The sequence below is a fragment of the Carassius gibelio genome, chromosome A22, assembly GCF_023724105.1.
Source record: "Carassius gibelio isolate Cgi1373 ecotype wild population from Czech Republic chromosome A22, carGib1.2-hapl.c, whole genome shotgun sequence".
Lineage (NCBI taxonomy): Eukaryota > Metazoa > Chordata > Actinopteri > Cypriniformes > Cyprinidae > Carassius > Carassius gibelio.
The window spans coordinates 16,864,594-16,882,847 of NC_068392.1; the positions used below are offsets into that span (position 1 = coordinate 16,864,594).

At 37.1% G+C, this 18,254-nt stretch overlaps 1 protein-coding gene across 3 annotated transcripts in view; it reads right to left on the bottom strand.

Annotated features, from left to right (window-relative positions):
* LOC127942407 (poly(rC)-binding protein 4) overlaps positions 1-17,682 on the bottom strand; it is a 73,467-nt gene extending 55,785 nt beyond the window's left edge. Inside the window, exons 1-2 of one of the 3 annotated variants that reach the window (XM_052538104.1) lie at positions 17,208-17,478; positions 15,957-16,062 (exon numbers count right to left, since the gene is read on the bottom strand). The gene's annotated coding sequence lies outside the window, so the exon portion shown is untranslated. Of the gene's footprint in view, positions 1-15,956; positions 16,063-17,207 lie in introns of all 3 variants that reach the window. The other 2 variants (XM_052538103.1, XM_052538105.1) reach the window with 2 other exon arrangements.
* Positions 17,683-18,254: the final 572 nt, after the last annotated feature.

An 18,254-nucleotide genomic window follows, 5' to 3' on the forward strand; every position in this document is an offset into this window, starting at 1 on the left:
TATTGCAAAATAGAATTGATTAAGAATTACATTCCCATTCTAAACACATCCTATAGATTTAAATACAATTATTATTATTATTATTATTATTATTATTATTATTATTATTATTATTATTATTATTATTTAAATACTTAATTAAATAATTAATTAAACAAAACATTACAAAATAAATAAAGATCATCATGCATTTATTATATTAAATACATATTCTACACAATACACATCCTAATCCTAATTTTAATAATAATAAATAGTATTAGAAAGTTCATTAAACATTAGAAAATAAGATTTATAATGTATTTCATTTAATAAAATTCAACACAACCTATAATTTAAAGCATATTATTATTATTATTATTGTTATTAACGACAACAATATATGTATATATATATATTCAAATAATACATATTCTTACATTGAAAATAAAGATTAAATAAATACAAATAATTAGCTAATCTCAAAATAAATATATTTTTTTTAATTTGATAAATTATAAGGCAGGATTTAAAATATTAGATTTATGTTCACTCATTATTATTACAACTGTAGTATTGTTAGTAGTTTTAGTTCATTTAGACAACAATTATTTTTGATTGAAATTATTTTGGATTGAGTTTGAGGAGTTTTTAATATAATTTATCGGCAACCAAAACATGCATTTTAACATTGACACATCTCTACACTTACTAGTTCAAGCAGGTTAACCGGCCTCACCAGGTTTTATCAGTTAGCAGCACGTTCTACCAGCTAACTAAGCAGTAACCAACAACAAAATGCCTTTTCATCAGGCAGAATAAGTGTCCAAAAATAATACCTGAAGGCTTCAAATTGAATTGGGCAGAAGCAAGTGTTTAACATTCATCACTGACTCTGTGAACGACACTTCAAACCTTCGATTAATAGTCAGATGTCTCATGCCATCCATCGAGATTTGTGACGGTCCTTCAGGAAGAGATGACTTCACATCAACACCCTGTGGACGACTGACAGCGAGCCAACACGCATCTGACCTTTAGCCCTGTGGGAAATCACACCGCGGTGAACGAGGCTAAGAGCATTAACAACCGAAGCTGCTCTTAGATTAGCTTTTTCTGGACGAGATTGGTCTCCGAATACAGGACTTTGGTCTTTCTGTCTGTCACAACTGCAGATTCCCGTACAGATTTTCTTTTTCCAGGGCACATCCCATCTGTCTGTCATTGTGATGGACAGATGCACAGCAGGGAGAAGTGGGAAGGAGGAAGAAAATGGTGAAAATAGACAGATCTAGGATGCATTGAAAGTGATTAACATGCACGCGGATAGGCTACATGTCCTTAGTGAATGGTGACACCTGCCAGCTTCTTTCATTTGCATACAGGATATCTTCAAAGCACCAATCGCTGTCGAAGACACAAACTTCTTTTGTCCTCCATATACTTTCTGTTAGGACTGGGTGGTTGGACCCAAAATAGATCTAATAAACTCAACAGAATACAGTGAGGTTTTTGCTTAATCAAGAAATGTGCCAACTGAGTAAGAACAATCATTTGAAATATATTTCTTGAAAAAATCTTATACTGTTTTGCCTAAAATTTATATTGTAATAATGTTTAGATTAAAATTCTAGCCAATGAAATAATTATTTTAATGATATGACCAGTGTATATACATTATATACACAGTATACATTATTCCTATTCTTTTCTGAAGAACACATTTATTTATTTGTTTGATTATTAAACTTTAATAATATTTTTTATTTTATTTATTTATATAATTACTCATTATTATTATTATTATTATTATTATTATTATTATTATTATTATTATTATTTTGTTTACTTCATAATAATAATAATAATACTAATAATAATAATAATAATAATAATAATAATAAGTTAAGATAAATTGAAATAAATAATAACAACAACAACAATAATAATAATAATAATAATAATAATAATAATAATAGTTATTATTTTTATTATTGTTATTCATTTAAAATAAACTGAAACATTAATAAAAAACATTATTGTTATTATTATTATTATTATTATTTATTATGTTTATTTATTCATATTTCATTTGATTTTAAATTGAATAAAAAATAAATATGTCAATAAGTAGTAGTAGTATTTAAAAATAAACTGCATTACAAATACATATTTTTATTTTTATTATTTATTCAATTTAAAATAAACTGAAATATGAATAAATAAACAAAATATGAACAATAGTAATACTTCTTATTTACTTACAACTTATTTACTTATTCTGATTCATAGAGTATTTGTCAATAATAATAATAATAATAATAATAATAATAATAATAATAATAATAATAATAATAATAATATCAACAAACACATAGCACATGTATTTAGTAAAACAGCACCACAGACATACTATGGTATAAGTGGTAGAGCAGAATCTCTCCCCAGTAACACATTTCAACCGTCGCCAGGTAAACGCCGTCATACCTCAAAGCCCTTCTCTGCTTGTTTTGGCACAGCTATAAACTGCATCCGACTGAATTTCAGAAGTCGTTGTCTCATGGTTAGAAAGAAAAAAAAGAAAAGGAACACACACAGTGAGGGAGAATGAGCTTCCATCTTAAAATAGCACAAGCCCTGTTAAATATTTTAGGCACTCGGCAGACAGAAAGAAGGGGGAAAAATCCCTAGCCACAAACAAAAACACTCTAGCATTGAATGATTAACATCTAGTCTTGAATTATAAGTGTATGAATGCATTAAGTGGGCTTTGATTGATCTGCAGCGATGAAGCTTTCGGCCCATAAATCCCTCCAGCTCGGCCCGGGCCGGCTCTTAAAAGCAAATGCTGTTATTCAGGTGCTGGCTTTGTGGAAACTAGGAGCTTGGCGAAACAAAGTGAGATTAGCCAGTGCTAGGAAAAGCAGGCCACTTTTAGCAACGGTTAGCGGTTGCTACTGTCACGCCAGCAACAAACGGCTTAGCGCAGGGTGGGAGGACAGGGCTGGGGGAACCTCCGAGAGCTTGCCACTTCTCACCCACTCATAACCACCTATGACATTCCTTCAAACCGCCCATAGCACCTCTGAGAGATTCAGAGGCAATGGGCGTCAGGGTCTTTCATGGCAAGCAGAGTAAAGCGGGAGTGGAGGGGTGTCTGATCAAAGCCAGCGAGTGCTAACCAGCCTCTAGAATGATAAGCAGCTCAGTGCCGAGGTAAAGAAATGCTGCATGCCGCAGAGAAACACAAACGCTGTGTAAAAATAAAAGTGCATGCTCAAATGCAAGTGTGCCGGTTACACAGCTCACTGCCGCAAGGGTACTTTTTTGGCGCAAATTTATTTAAAAGTAAAGTGTTTACTGATTAAATACATTATGTGTTCCTGTAGCTCAAGTGGTAGAGCATTGCGTTATCAAGCGTAAGGTTGTGGGTTCGATTCCCTGGGAACACATGATAGGTAAAAATTGATAGCCTGAATGTACTGTTAGTCGCTTTGGATAAAATGCATAAATTTAATTTAATTTAATTTAAATAAAAGTATTGTAAGAGTGAGTGATACTCCATTAGGACAGCTACACTGTACAAATATTTTCAAAGTCCTATAAATATTGCAATAATGTTTATTTTATTTTTTTATCATCTATATATATAATACACGTACTCCTAACGTAAACTGTTTCACGTTGTGAAATTATTGCAAGTATTTGAGTCACAAACATAAAATACTGATTTAACATTGATGCTATTTGCCTGAAAACTGTTTTTTGTGAAAATACACTTAAAGAGACAAAGCCAGAAATGGTGGACAAAATGGGGATAGAACTATCCCGTTCTGTCCTGCGGAGCCCAAGCTTGCGTCTCTCCTGTAGTGAGATTTATTTGCCTATTCCGGGAAAGAGAAATTCGATTATTTCTGAGGACTGTGCAGGGTACGGCCTTGATCCTGGTCCTAGATGCCTGCTGCTAAAACTAAGCCGGGGCGCCATGACAGTCCCATCATTCCACCAGCACGGGAGCCGCTAAACCCTTTACTAAACCTCACCCTGTTTATAAACCTTAAATCAAACTAGGTCAGACCAATTGATTTATTTTACAGAAACCTAGAGGGCTAATAATAGCGATTAGCTTGTATTTTAGCGTAACGAGTAGGTGGGGACGGAAACGAGTGCTGGTGGAGCCACAAGGGTGGATGATTATATCTTCAAAACGAGTGCAGACGTCAGCTGCAGGGCTGTCTCATCCCTAATTCATACTGACACCACATCCTCTGCGATACATAACGGAGAGATCTGTGCAGTAATTACCAACGCAGACATGTATATTCAATAGAAAATAAGGAGGTGAGAAAACAAGAGAGAGAGAGAGAATAAGGAAAGCAATAAGGCGGAGGATTTTATTGCTCAAATGTTGTTCTTGTATAGCTCAAGAGACATTATAATTCTCAGTTATGTTCACTTAAAGTCAACATGAAATCGAAAATTGACCATGTCTGTGTTCTTTATACATAATTTACTCATGTTATTCCAGACCTGCATGACTTTCTTCAAAAAAGAAGATGTTTCAAAGAATGTTTCAATGGCTTTTGTCCAAGCAATGACATCTGAAATAAAAATGGACTTTTACTATATGGATAAAAACATGCAGAGACATTTTTCTAAATATTTTTTTTTTTTTTTTTTCCACAGAATAAAACACATTTTGTGGTAAACTATAGTAGCCCTAAGCAAGAGTCTCAATTTTCTCTCCATTTAAGTTGCACTGCCGTCTAGAAGAAACAATTGTGATGTTAAAGAGATATTTGTGATTTTGTTCTTTCCTACGGATAGAATTATTGTATTTTTGAAGTTTAGTTTGCGTTAGTCATTCCTGATTGCTAATGTTAGTATGTGGCAGGTTGCATTAACGGGAAGGGCATTCAAATTCTAGAGAGCATTTGACTAGACTAAAGTTTAAGTACAATACGATTCATCAGTATTTTAAATCCATTTTTAAATGTCTCGTAGGACTGTCTTGTGTCTGTCGATCTTGACTCAGATTCGATCCTCTTCAGGTCTCGGTCTTGACTTAAATTCGTTCAGTTTGTGGTTTCTGTCTTGACTCGGACTCAACCCTCTTCTGGTTTCGATTTTGATTTGGACTCAACCAATTTCTGATCTTGGTCTTAACTTGGAACTGATACTCTTCAGGCCTGTGTCTTGACTCTTGCTCAACCCTCTTCTGGTCTCAACCTTGACTCTGGCTCAGCCACCTTCTAATATCATTCTTGATTTGGACACAAACCATTTCTGGAGTCCATCTGGTTTCTGGTTTCTGCCTTGACTCCGAATCAAGCCCCTTCTGATTTTGATTTGGACTTGACCCATTTCTGGTCTTGGTCTTAACTTGGAGTCAATACTATTCTGGCCTATGTCTTGTAGGGCTGGGTACCGAACTTCGATACCTTTATGGTATCGAACGAAAAACTTCGATACTATGAGTATTGAAAAATAATTTATCTTACGGTGCCAAATTTCGGTTCCAAAAGCCAAGCGGCCGGGTTTTTTTTTGCTGAGCGGCTGTGTCTATGTGAGCTTGTAGCATACATGCATGTAAGGACCCAAATTCGCCGTGATTGGCTGTCCACCACCACGTGACGTGACGGGGAGGATTTCTGAAGATACTCACAGTCACACAACACAGCTGTAGTTGTTTTTTCTAAAAACGTTACCGGCTACACTTTATAAAAGTGGATGCCGAGTCAGCAAAGTGCAACATATTCGATAAGAGTATTGCAACCAAAGCCGGTGTTAATGAAGCATTTGTTTGGATGAGTGTTTTGCCCTCCCTCCCTGTTTAGTTTGGTCTACTCGATGCGTATCTTGAAACACGCCCCCTTTCACGTCGTCTAAAAAACTGAGAGAGACAGATTTATCCGGTACAGCGAATTTCTCTAAGCAGTAGGCTACTGTATACGTTCACTTAAAACATAACCGACTGTGTTTACGAGAATACTTGCAGAGACAATTATTTTGATTTAATTGTGTGTGTATGTGTTCATTCAGAAGTTACGATAAGCGAAAGATGAATTCATTCTCTGTACGCGCATTGTCTCAAATGCTGCTCACAGCGCGTGCTTTGAGTGAGTGAGCACAAGCTCCGAACGCGCACTAATTTTTTAAAACGCTTGAATCAGCAATATTTAGAAACAAATGCAAACGATCGGCCATGATCTGTTTCACCCCTGCAAGTGAGTGAACAACGCAAATCAAGATAGGAATTTTACATCACTATTCACAATAGCACATCGGACTGGAAAACACAATAGCCCCGGGACATTAGGATAGCGATTTTAAGAGCCCTGCACCTCAGATCTATCAAGTTTGTGAAACACTGGTTTCGTTAAACAAAATAAATGATTATTTTAAAAGATTGACTCAAAAGAATCATCGGTTCACTAATTGGATCATTAACTTTTATTACCGAGCCAAAGATTATCTATTATTAAACATCTTGAATGAATAAAGACGTCAAGTTCATCTGTAAAGCACATAAAGCTATCGTTTGAGTTTATAAACTTCTACTTCATGCATGATTGATATGGATCTGCTAACTGAATGCAAAGTGTGAGTTCTAGAAGAATGTTTGTGTCTTGATGAGCATGTATCCCTCACTAGGAGTCGCTAAATGAACAGCTGCTGTTCTTTTTTTTTTTTCTTTTTTAGGATCAGTTGCCCTATTGGTTAAAATCACCAAACTGTATACTTAAATATTAAATTAATGACATCAAAACAGGGGTGTTTGCGTTATGATGTGGTGGGCTGCTGTGGGCCAGAAAGTCCAGGGCAACTTTTTGGTCCCAGTCTGCCCCTGAATGGTGCACCCCTATCCAAAAAGCACAACCAGTTGTATTAATAATGTTATCCTGAGTGTGAAGTGTTACCAGAATTTGTTTTAATTAAGGTGAAAAATAAAAGTTTTGTGTTTAATGTATTTTTGCTGATGTTGAAATGGATTTTAAAATATATGGTATCGAAAAAAGTATCGTTAGAAACCGGTATCGAAACTGAGGTATCGAAATTGGCACCGGATCGAAAGATTTTGAACAATACCCAGCCCTAATGTCTTGACTCGACCATCTTCTGGTTTCGGTCTTGACTCGGACCCAAACCATTTCTGGAGTCCATCTGGTTTCTGCCTTCTGCCTTGACTCCGAATCAAGCCCCTTCTGATTTCGAATCAATACTATTCTGGCCTATGTCTTGACTCGACCATCTTCTGGTTTCCGTCTTGACTCGGAATCGACCCTCTTCTAGTTTCGGTCTTGACTTGTACTTAATCCATTTCTGGTCTTGGTCTTGCCATGGAATCGATCCTCTTCAGGTCTGTGTCTCGACTCGGACTCTGCCTTCTTCGGGTCTCTGTCTTGTCTCTGACCCAACACGTTTCTGAACTTGATCATATCTCTTCCCTCGCCTGGTCTTGGTCTCGACTCAGTCTTGACCAGTCTCTTTTGGATCTGGCTCCTACTCAGGTCTCTGCCTGAACTCAGACTCAAATAACCTGGACTTGACTACAACACTGTCAAAATTGTTTTTTAAATGGACGGATTTGTGCTTTGGAGCAACAATCAAATCCCAGAGCTCTACGAAAAGATGGGAGAAAGAAAAGCATGATGAAGAGACAGATAAATTTGAGCAGTCGGCTGTTTCCTTTACACCAGCTGGATTGAGGTTCACAGTCAGCAATGCTTCAGTCTTGAATTTTACACCCAGCAAAGCCCTTTCTCTGCTCAGGATTGCAACTGCCGCATCTTTGCACTACAAATAAGTCCAGATATTGGCATTTCCAAGAGCTTTTGGAGACGTGCATGTCACTTCCTGACTCGGTAATTTATGGTAGGCCTCTCTCGCTCTCTTTCTCTCACTGCTTGAGAGATTTCTGCCCAGTTTTCATTATTGAAAAGGGCCACCCTCTTTCCTTGCCTCCCCTCCCTCCCCATCTCTTTCCTTATTAGATTTGCGATTCCAAGAGCACATTAGGATATTACATTCAAGATGGAAATGGATGCTGCCTGCCGACTTGGCAAGACTCCCCACTGCTGTCTCTCCTCACTCTTTCTCCTCCTCCTCACCGGTCTTGGACATCTCTCTCTGAATTGGTCCCCGCTTGTCGTGTCCTGCCATCTCTGCACCGAGGTTGACGGAGGCACAAAGCAGCCACTTGTGAGCAGGAAGAGATGGCGTGGCCGGCACAGTGGCTGCTCTGTCATCGTATGAATCATTCTGACGTGTTCGAGGATAAAGACGTGCTTGCATGCACCCACACAGCATAACACCCCCCTCTCGCGCCGCCTGAGGAGCATTCCTCATGACATGTGAGCTTCCATTATGGCAGCTCCCTCGCCATTGTTATTTATTTGACTTAGGGGAAACTGTCTCACAAACAAGGGCGTCATTTTCTGGAGAGATATAAGTCGCTTGTCGTCAGGGCAGAACACAAAGATGGAAGAAAAAAAATGTGCTGTACTGTTGTGTTAGAAGTTTAGGATTTTAGCATAATATTTCCAGTCTCTGCTGCCCCACAATGTACAGATCTTTTAGCATCTTTACATATTCCTTCAAATAAAATAATCAAGCAATATCTCCTTCTTCCTGTACTCGGCATATCAGTTTGACCTTATTTACAATGCCAACCCTTCTAGCTCGCAAGCCAAAAAACTTGACATTTATTGTAATCACCTAGGGTTCCCAATGATAGGTGACAATGACTGGTTGTATCCATAGGACATAAACTTCTAAATTCGCTGATGACTGCAGATGGGAGTTTTGCTTTTGGATTGCACAAACAAATCCACCTCATTGAAACTCAGGAGATGCAGTGGGGCTCCGGACTCGGAAATGAGCAGATGATGGGTTTTAAATAATAAAGCACTTGAGTGCTTCTGCGATATTCTTTACGACCAAGTGAACCATTCAGACGCTTGTTCAAGAGCCAAGGCATTGCTTGACATAATAGTGCGCTCAAGCGTGAGCTGGAAAGGCCGAATAATGCATGGAGGCTTATTTAAAATAAAAGGCACACTTAAAATTTTCTTTCTTTCGATGAGACGTACTATTTGACCTAGAACTTGCTCAAAAGTTGCACATTTGATGTTTAGCAGAGCATGCTCTTGTTCAACTTTTTTACGTGGAAGCGCTTCTTTAATGGCTGCTCGCATGCGGTGTCTAGCTTCGGTCTCTGAAATAGAAATCCTCTGCACAGTCGACCAATATTTGTCAATGATAGCAATATTTTTAATTGTTGGAGAATAAAGACAGACAGCTAGATAGATATGACTAATAGTTTATATTGAAGTAAAAAATTGCTAGATATATATTATATAATTTGTTAAAAAGATTTTATTAATATTATGTTAATATATTAGCGACTGCTGTTGGATAACAGATTAGCAAAAATGATTTGTGAACAAATGAAAAAAAAAATACTCCTGTTATGATTCAACAATGAATGAATCATGACTTTAGGGAAATATTATATTTATAACCAGTTTCCCTGTGTCATCAGACAGTAGTGCGTTTCATCTAAAATTGCAGATTTTGGCTCATAAAATTCTCAAAATATTTATTTATAAAATAGGTTGCATATTAAAATATAAAATGTTCTAAATATATAATATTAAATAAATAATCTACCATTAATTCTAATGTCCTACAAAACACGACCTAGTTGTTTCAGAAGCGGAACAGTGTTGCTGAAAAGTTGCAAAGCATTTGGAAAAAGACGCTCCAAATCAATCACAATAAGACCAGAAACGCATGAATAAATAAGGTCAATTTTGAGCTGACATCCACTTTAACATCCTGCTATTAAAGACCATACCTCCCTCTTCCCTTCTGCTATATTCTCATGTTTGCAAGACACTATTTTCACTTAGCTCAAATGCCAAAAAGCGTTCATTCTCCTATCCTGTTTCCGCAGTCAGTTATTAACCTGTAACCTTTCAGTCTAATGGAGGATTGCAGCTCTTCCCTATGCGCTTAGCCGTCCCTCTGAGGATACAGAGTGCTTTCGGCACTCTTTTTTCTCCTCTCTCCCACTATCAAGACTCCCAACGAGTGGCGGAAAGTCCAGAGGTCCCTCCCCACCTCGTTCGTTGAAGTACTACTTCAGAAAACAGCATTGTTTTACAGTAAAGTCAACGTGGCATGGCAAGGTGTCCAAAAGGCTCAGGTACATGCATGCCTTTCTGGAAAGGACATCATTTGTGGCTGTGGTAGGTGAATAGTGCCTCTCATAAATATGGCTTGAGGGGAATCTCTCTGCGGAGAGTAGATAGATCCGCATTTGGGCTGCTGGGTTGGAGAGGAGCTGGTGTGCCATGGCAATTGTCATGTGGTTGATTAAAATAGAAGGTGGCAGCAATTCAGTTTTGGGTAAACAGGTGTTTGATACACACGTCAGATTGATTATATCCCTAAAATCACCATGGAGAAACTTGGTGGTTGTCAGCAAATCCTCCCGGTTTGGAATTAATTACTCAAGCTTTATTAGAGTATCTAAGAGAGCGCTGGATTTCTCTCAGGACAGTTCTAAATCTATGGCAGCTTCACTAAACAAACAGTCCAACAATATCACAATTTCACTTGCTTTTACATTTAAATTTACTGAAAAAAAAAATAATAATAATAATAATAATAGTGATTTTGACGGATCAGTATTTTAAAGTGACAAATAATTCATCATAATATATATATTTACACAGTATTATACAACATCATCCGTTCATCAGTTATCGCCCATAACATGACAATATCAGTATTGGCTAGAAATGTAATATTATTTAAAATAATATGTATATAATATAATTCATTAATGACTTTGTGTTTATAAAAGACAGAAAAAGGAGATATTTCGTAGAAAGTTCAGGCTACTCTTTTCCATTAATAGTGACCATCACTGTCGAACTCCAAAACATTTTAGTTTTATTTATATCCTGTTATAGTTTTAATTTATTACCTTGCAAATTTTACATTTTAGTTCAAATTCGAGTAATTTTGTTATGCTCTTCTGTCGACAAAATTACTAGAATATATGTATCTATTTTAATATTTCAGTTTGAGTTTCAGCAATTTTAGCACTTCAACTTCAACTTATTTAACCTACTAAGGTTTTTCAAGTTTCATCTAATATTTATATTTTATTTTACCAGTATTATATACCCTTTTAATAGTTTTACTTTTACTGTTCTAAACTAATCAAATTTTAGCTTAGCATTTTTTCCATTAATAAAAAAATTATTGTTAGTTTTAGTTTACAATAGCAACCCTGCTCCAAAAATGACAAAAAGGGTTTAAACAAAAGTCTCATAATAGTGGTTCATGTGACTGGGATTGAACATGCAGAAGTGCAAATAAAATGAGGAGCTTTTTTGACAATCTGTCACCACTATTTTCATTGTAAGGAAAAGAGCAGAGTGAACATTCTGCTAAACACTTTCTTTTGTTCACCACGGGTGAAAGAAAGTCAGTTTGTGAACTACATAAGCGGATGTTCATTTGTGGGTGAACAATTCCTTTCATTTTTTTTCTCTTAACTAGCACTAGCTTGCAGCAGAGACAGGAACACGGTAATTAATTGAAGGACATCGTTAGTTGGAGAGATTCAGGGGAAAATATCTCACACTAATTAACATGTGTCTGCGTTTCAATTAACAATGACCTCAATCTCTCAGAAAGCAGACAAATAAGGGGAAGCTTGTCCGGGGCAGTGGGCTGCGTTTCGCGCATTCTGCTCGCTAGGCTAGCACACATGAAACAATACAAGTATTCTCTTTCTATGAAAGCACCGTTCTGTTCTACACAATCCTCGCTAACTCCTACAGTCGAAGCCAGTAAACCGCAAATATCTGTGCGGCCTTTTATTAAAAAACGTCATTGTTCTCTAACTTTTCACGAACAGGTCAAACGCGTCGCGTTTTCAGCTTTTTGATTGCAACCTTGCCAGCTGGCTTTGATACCGACGGGAATTGGAGAGATGGAAAAGAAACACGTCTTGATCTAAAAATTCTCAGAGCTCTCTTCCAAAGAAATATATCAAAGACGCTCGGCAAAAGTTGGTAGTGTGACATTGACAGTGGGCGAGGAAGGGGGGTGCTGTTTTGACATTGATGGGAGAAAACTTCGACTGAAGCAGATATGAGTGTCAAACAACATGCACAACGGAGAATCGCTTCTAAGTTTAGACACAATCTCAAGACAAAAGCAACAACCTTGACGCTATACGTTAGAAGAAATAGTGAGATATGATGTCCGTTTCTAATTAACATTCATTACTTTCCCCCTTTTTGTCAAAACCCTTATGCAATCTGAAAGATTATAGTCTTTGTTTTATTTGCAACTTCTAAAAATCTATTCATGGAAGTGCATAAAGCAAGATCTAAAATATCAAATAAAGCTTGAAAAGAGATACCGATGGCCCAGTCTGTCAAAAATAAAATTCATTGCATTTCCTATAAATGTGGCAGACAGGAAAAACATCCTTGTGTGCGCTGACAAATGTACTGTAGCTGGAGGAAGTGCTATAGGAGGAGAGTCTGGAGGAACAGTTGTTTCAGCAGCAAACACACTGTGACAGCAAGTTTGCTCTCTTTCTGCATGACTCAATGGATCTAATTTGTTTACTTCATAAGAGAGACGTTAAGCCATTATTATGCTATCAATCTGTCAATACACTGGTTTCTTTTTATTTAAAGGGACAGTTCACCCAAAACTAAAGTTCTGTCATGATTTATTCACCCTCACTTCATTCCAAACCTGTGTGCTGTATTTTCCTTGTTTTCTTTCTGTGAAACACAAAAGAAGAGTTTTTGAAGAATCTTCGTGCAGCTATTTTCCATATGGCAGAGTTAAAAAACGAACTAGAGGTGCATCAATATTAAAATTCAGTTCGATACTGATAAAAGCCATAAATTATTTTTCATAATTCATGTTATGGTCGATAATCGATAAATAGCTGATATTTTAAATACAATACCATTTTGTCTAAAAAATATATTGCATTATATAAATAAAAACTATAAACAAAACATAAAAAAGATGCACTAATATTTACATTTTTTTGTTGTTGTTCTGGTCAATAACTGATAAATGGCTGATACAAAAATTCTAAGCTATTTTGTTCTAAACAAATAAATAGATCCCTTAAAAACTCCCTTTTATGTTATGAACAATAATCAATAAATGGCTGATATTAAAATTCAATACTAATTTGTCTTTATTACTGCACATACTGAAAGCAAAACGTTTAGATCAAACATGATATAAATAAATTAATACTTTAAATGTAACGAATGAAGTTGGCGTAAATATTGTAATATTGACCAATATATAGCCAATATGGTCTGAAACAACATTTCAAAAATAAATAAATGCTTTGTTTTGTTGTTGTTGTTTTTTTACTTGATTTTATCATACATATATTGGTCACACATCCCTCAAAAAAAAATCCCTTATTTATTAAAATACTTGAAATACTAATAATAGGTCATTGAATATGTATTTTACAGTAGATATATACAAATTTAAATATTTAGGAATGTAGTAAAATAAAGTATTTGGTTGAACCGTTAATAAATAAAACTGAGCTCGCTTGGCTATTATAACAAAAGCTTCGAGTAACTGGAAATATTTATAATTGGGTTTTTTTGTGCAAATAACCAATCTTTTTGCAAGTTTGTAAAGATGTGGTCACTACGTTGCATAGGAAAGAGCTGCAAAATCTCTCCTTTCCTTTTCCATAGACAAAAGAAAGTCACATGATTGTTGGAACAACGTATAATAACTGAATTTTGTGCCTTAAAAGGCCCCAGTCGTATCAGTTTTGAGTCACATTTCATGCCAAGGGCCATGTTTGCTGATGCCAACATATTTGCAAGCGGTCAATATCTTCTCCGATCTTTTTTTAAACACAGAAACCGTGCATGATCAGCTCTGCCGCCACGCGCCCGAGGGCCTCGCGATGCACCACGTGCTGCGAACTCACCCCAAACAAACAAACGGCAGAGACAAGGGAGAATTTGCATGAATCACATGCATGTCACGCTGACAAACTTAGCATCCTCACGTAGCGCCAAGAGAGCCTGCGCTCTTATCCTAAATGCTGGATTCCTCACAGGCGCCTGCAGTGTTTTTAGGGGGTTGGGAAACCGCGGTTGTTTTGTGGGGCTAAAAATAGTGTCGTAGATCAGAATGTTGAGGAGAAAAGCGCCTTGTGCAGATTAAACCGCAGTTAATCGCCTGTCTGCGACGCCGAATGCCATTGTGTGTTAGGTGCTTCAACGAGGAGGTCTGAAGAAGATCTTCCAAGCAAAGCCGCTATTGGTTTTGACTTTGTTTTGAAAGGATGTTTACACTTCATCCTCTTTTTTCCCCTCTTCTTAAGTCATTCATCAGTTTTTCTACCTCGTCATCTCCTCAGCCAGAGAGGCAATTTGTTTTCCTATGAACTTGCTTTGAGGGAATATCAGTTTGAGTTGGCAGGGGACTTCATCAAAGAACCAAATCCAAAGTGCTTCGGTGCAGATTTGTCAAAAATGCAACCGCAACAATTACATGGCCACGTCTTATTTTGTAATAGACATTTGGTAGAAATCGAGCTACGGACACGTCCCTGTACACCCTTTTAATACCCAAAGTTAACTTCAAAGCTAGTTTGTACAGCGAGGCAAAAGATCAGCAACAAAGATCTCTATTCAGGGCTTCGGAGAAGAAGAATTAGCTGCTCACATGCCAAACAGTTTAATACCATGAGCACAATGAGGTTTTTATTCTGCATAGATTCAGCAGCAGCAGCACTCAAGCTTTCACTTCATTTCTAGGTTATGGAGAATAATTGAAATAACAGCTCAACTCTATTATTCCACAAATGCTTTAATAATATTGGCAAATACATTACAGGGTATGCTTAATATATCAGGAGATCCACCTTTTACATTCAAATATTAGATAGATAGATAGATAGATAGATAGATAGATAGATAGATAGATAGATAGATAGATAGATAGATAGATAGATAGATAGATAGATTAGAGAGTGATGGAGTGAAGACAGGTTTGATTATGGATGAAAATGAGTCCCAAACTGAAGCGCTCTCCTGGATCAGTTCAATTACAAAGACGCTCAATCATTCAGTCACTGACCCGAGCTAATTCGTATTTGCAGTAATTGCAGGGGTCCGGCTCCCAGGTCAACCTGATCAATTAGAGCATCCCAAATCAAACCGGATGTCCAGAAGGGGTGTTCACCCCGGACCTCTGGGCAGCTGGCCACCAATCTATCAATGAGCTTCAGTCCAGACCCAAACACGTGTCATCCATGTTTAGAAAGGCACACCAAACAAAGACCCCAAAGAACTTTTTCGGGTTCTGTATTAAACCTTTATTAAAGAAACTAGAAACCAGTATGTTGATATGCATAATGAGCTTAGCCTACACAAACTTGCTTGTGAAATCCAAACGTTGCGTCATAACCTTGCAGTGCTGGAAAGAGCCAATAAAGAATCTTCAGCTGGAGTGTAGAGATTTGAATTCGAAATCACTAGCCAGGCTTGGACCAGCTCTCACTTTGCATTGGCTTAATCAGATTGACTAGGTTAGAAATCGAAATGTACAAGCCAACTTGGTCTCGATGAATACTGCGCGTTATCTTAACTTAATCAGCACGTTCACACAGCTGCGAGGTAAACGGTTTCATAACACGTTCATTAAGGTGTAAACTTCGCCATTCCGATTCATACTAGTTGTTTGAAGTGTATTAGTGGTGCTGAAGCAGACCCGTTCACACCTGCGTTTGTACTGCTATAACAACAACAGCAGCAGCAGCAGATATTTGTGATTGTGAACCATCTCTCACTTCTGACCAGAGCAGATTACAAATAGAAGCTATAAAAATACTACATGCACACAGGAAAAAGATAGCTGGAATAATAATGCCGTCTTACCTGGTAATAATGAAGTTGAATGCGCTGATAACACGATGCGAATTAAGATGATAGCCTACACTATATATTCCTCGCTGATGTCCACATTGTCAGTGTCAGGCGCTTACTGTAGAAGAGAGAAAACCCCGATGTCAGAGAGAGAGAGAGAGAGAGAGAGAGAGAGATGGGAAGAGGGAGGGGGTGGGCAAATGAGATAAGACCATCCTATCCAATTACAGAAGACAAACGAGGGTTAAAAAGAACAACAATGCACTACCATATGCCAAGGACAAAACGCACTGCTGTCTTCTTTTGAGCCACTGTCTTTTCTCGGTTATTTCATAAGAAATGTGTCTGGTATTTTGTTTCAAATATAACCCCATGATATGTGTGATGCAGTCAAGATGACGCGGGATGACAGAAAGATTCGATTCGACAGCGCGTGGGTGAAGGAGAAAAAGATTCGACTCCGTGCGAAGATCCGATTCGAGAGAATTTTGATAGAAAACAAAAGATTTCCTTACATTCAAAAATAACATTCGGTAGTCCGTGAACGAAGGATATAACAGACTCGACAAGTTCTATTTGACAGCGATTGACTAGGCTACAGAAAGAATAATAATAATAAACAATGCTGCACGAACCTTTGATTTGATAGTCATACGATTCGTTTCGATTAATCGTAAATCAAGATCAAGAAAGAACAGCAAACTGAGGCAAATGTGTTTATTCTTGTGATGATTCTGTATTTAGCAGTTTGTATGCCAGCCATTATCACTTCAGTAATGTAAGCTGACTCATTAACAAACCTCAAATAGGCTAAGTGTCACGATTATTCATATAAAAAAAATGTATGAATGTAGCCTATATTAAGCACTGCTTTATAATAGGCTACAATAACGCCTTTTATAATGAACTTCTGTTAGGCTAATAGGTAGATACCAGTCTCACTTTTTGTGATCAAGTTGATCAACTTTACAGACCATTTTGCTTGCAGAATAGCCCTGATTTATAATTTTTTTATATATCTGCATTATGCATTATATTGATCAACATTTAATAGATTAATGAATAAATAACCTGACAAAATTGACATGTCCTAAGAAACACTGCCACCTTGTGGCAACACAACGTCTGCATATTAACAAACGCATACCTTTTGTCTCCAATTTAGAATTTGATATGCAATGTATATTTTAAAACATATAGGCCTATCCATGTCCAAAACACATTCATATACATGCAAATAAAAGCAGTTAGATGTAGGCCTACCTGTAATTTAACCTTGTCACATAGCTCCACTTTCTCCCCACAGGTGCATGCACACAGACCGAGGCTGTTATTGGCGGTCTTTCTCCTTCTCTGGATGTTTTAATTAATTTCCCTGCTGTAAGGAATCATATAAAGTCAGCGGGAGCCTGAAGCTGTCTTCCTCGATATTCTGCGGTCTTGTAACAAGCAGCACAGGGCCACACGGGGTCGGAGAAATCTTTCATTCCAGCCAGTGAGAGATGAAGTGACCTCCTGTTGATTACAAAGCATCCCAGAACTCTGCTGCCGCACTTGTGCCAATGAATTACAAAGAAATGCTACGTACTTCATGCAGTCATACACAGTGCATATTTTACTAAATGTCGCCTAATCACAATGTGTCTTTGTGGTACAGAAATTGTTCCACACCATTTGTAACTTAAGTATGAAAAGCTAATCTGTGCGTTGACCCGTCGTTCTCTGAATTAATTACATCAGTGTAATTATCTGTGTATATTTAACCAGGCTGTAACTGATACACTAGTGTTTGAGTTCATGTGGAATGAAGGCAATGGTAAAAGTGCTCATGTGACAGTGAAAAATGGCCACAGGTGATCTGGCATCAGATGTCGCCTATTTCCATTGTTGAAGAGCCGTTTAGTGGGAGGCACAAGATAGACAATGCATACAATTCTGTCATCATTTATTCGCTCTCATGTTGTTCATCACATGCCTTGCTTTTTTCTGCACAACAAAAACATGTTAATGAGAATGTTCGCAATGCACTTTTGCATTTTATTTTTAAATACTGTATGAAAATGTCGTCTGATTCCCTAATGAATAACTCTAATGATCCATGACGATTGGTGCAGTTCAATTCCTAACTGAATGAGTCATTGAATCAAAACATGACTGGTGTTGTCCGACTCCCTTATAACCGACTCTTTCAAACAACAGCTTAAGCTATATAATAATTATATAGAATAATTATTCCTCTAAATAATAAATCGCAGCCAATGTGATCCTTCCTGTAATAACTCTAATAAAACTCATTCCTTTTAGTGAAGG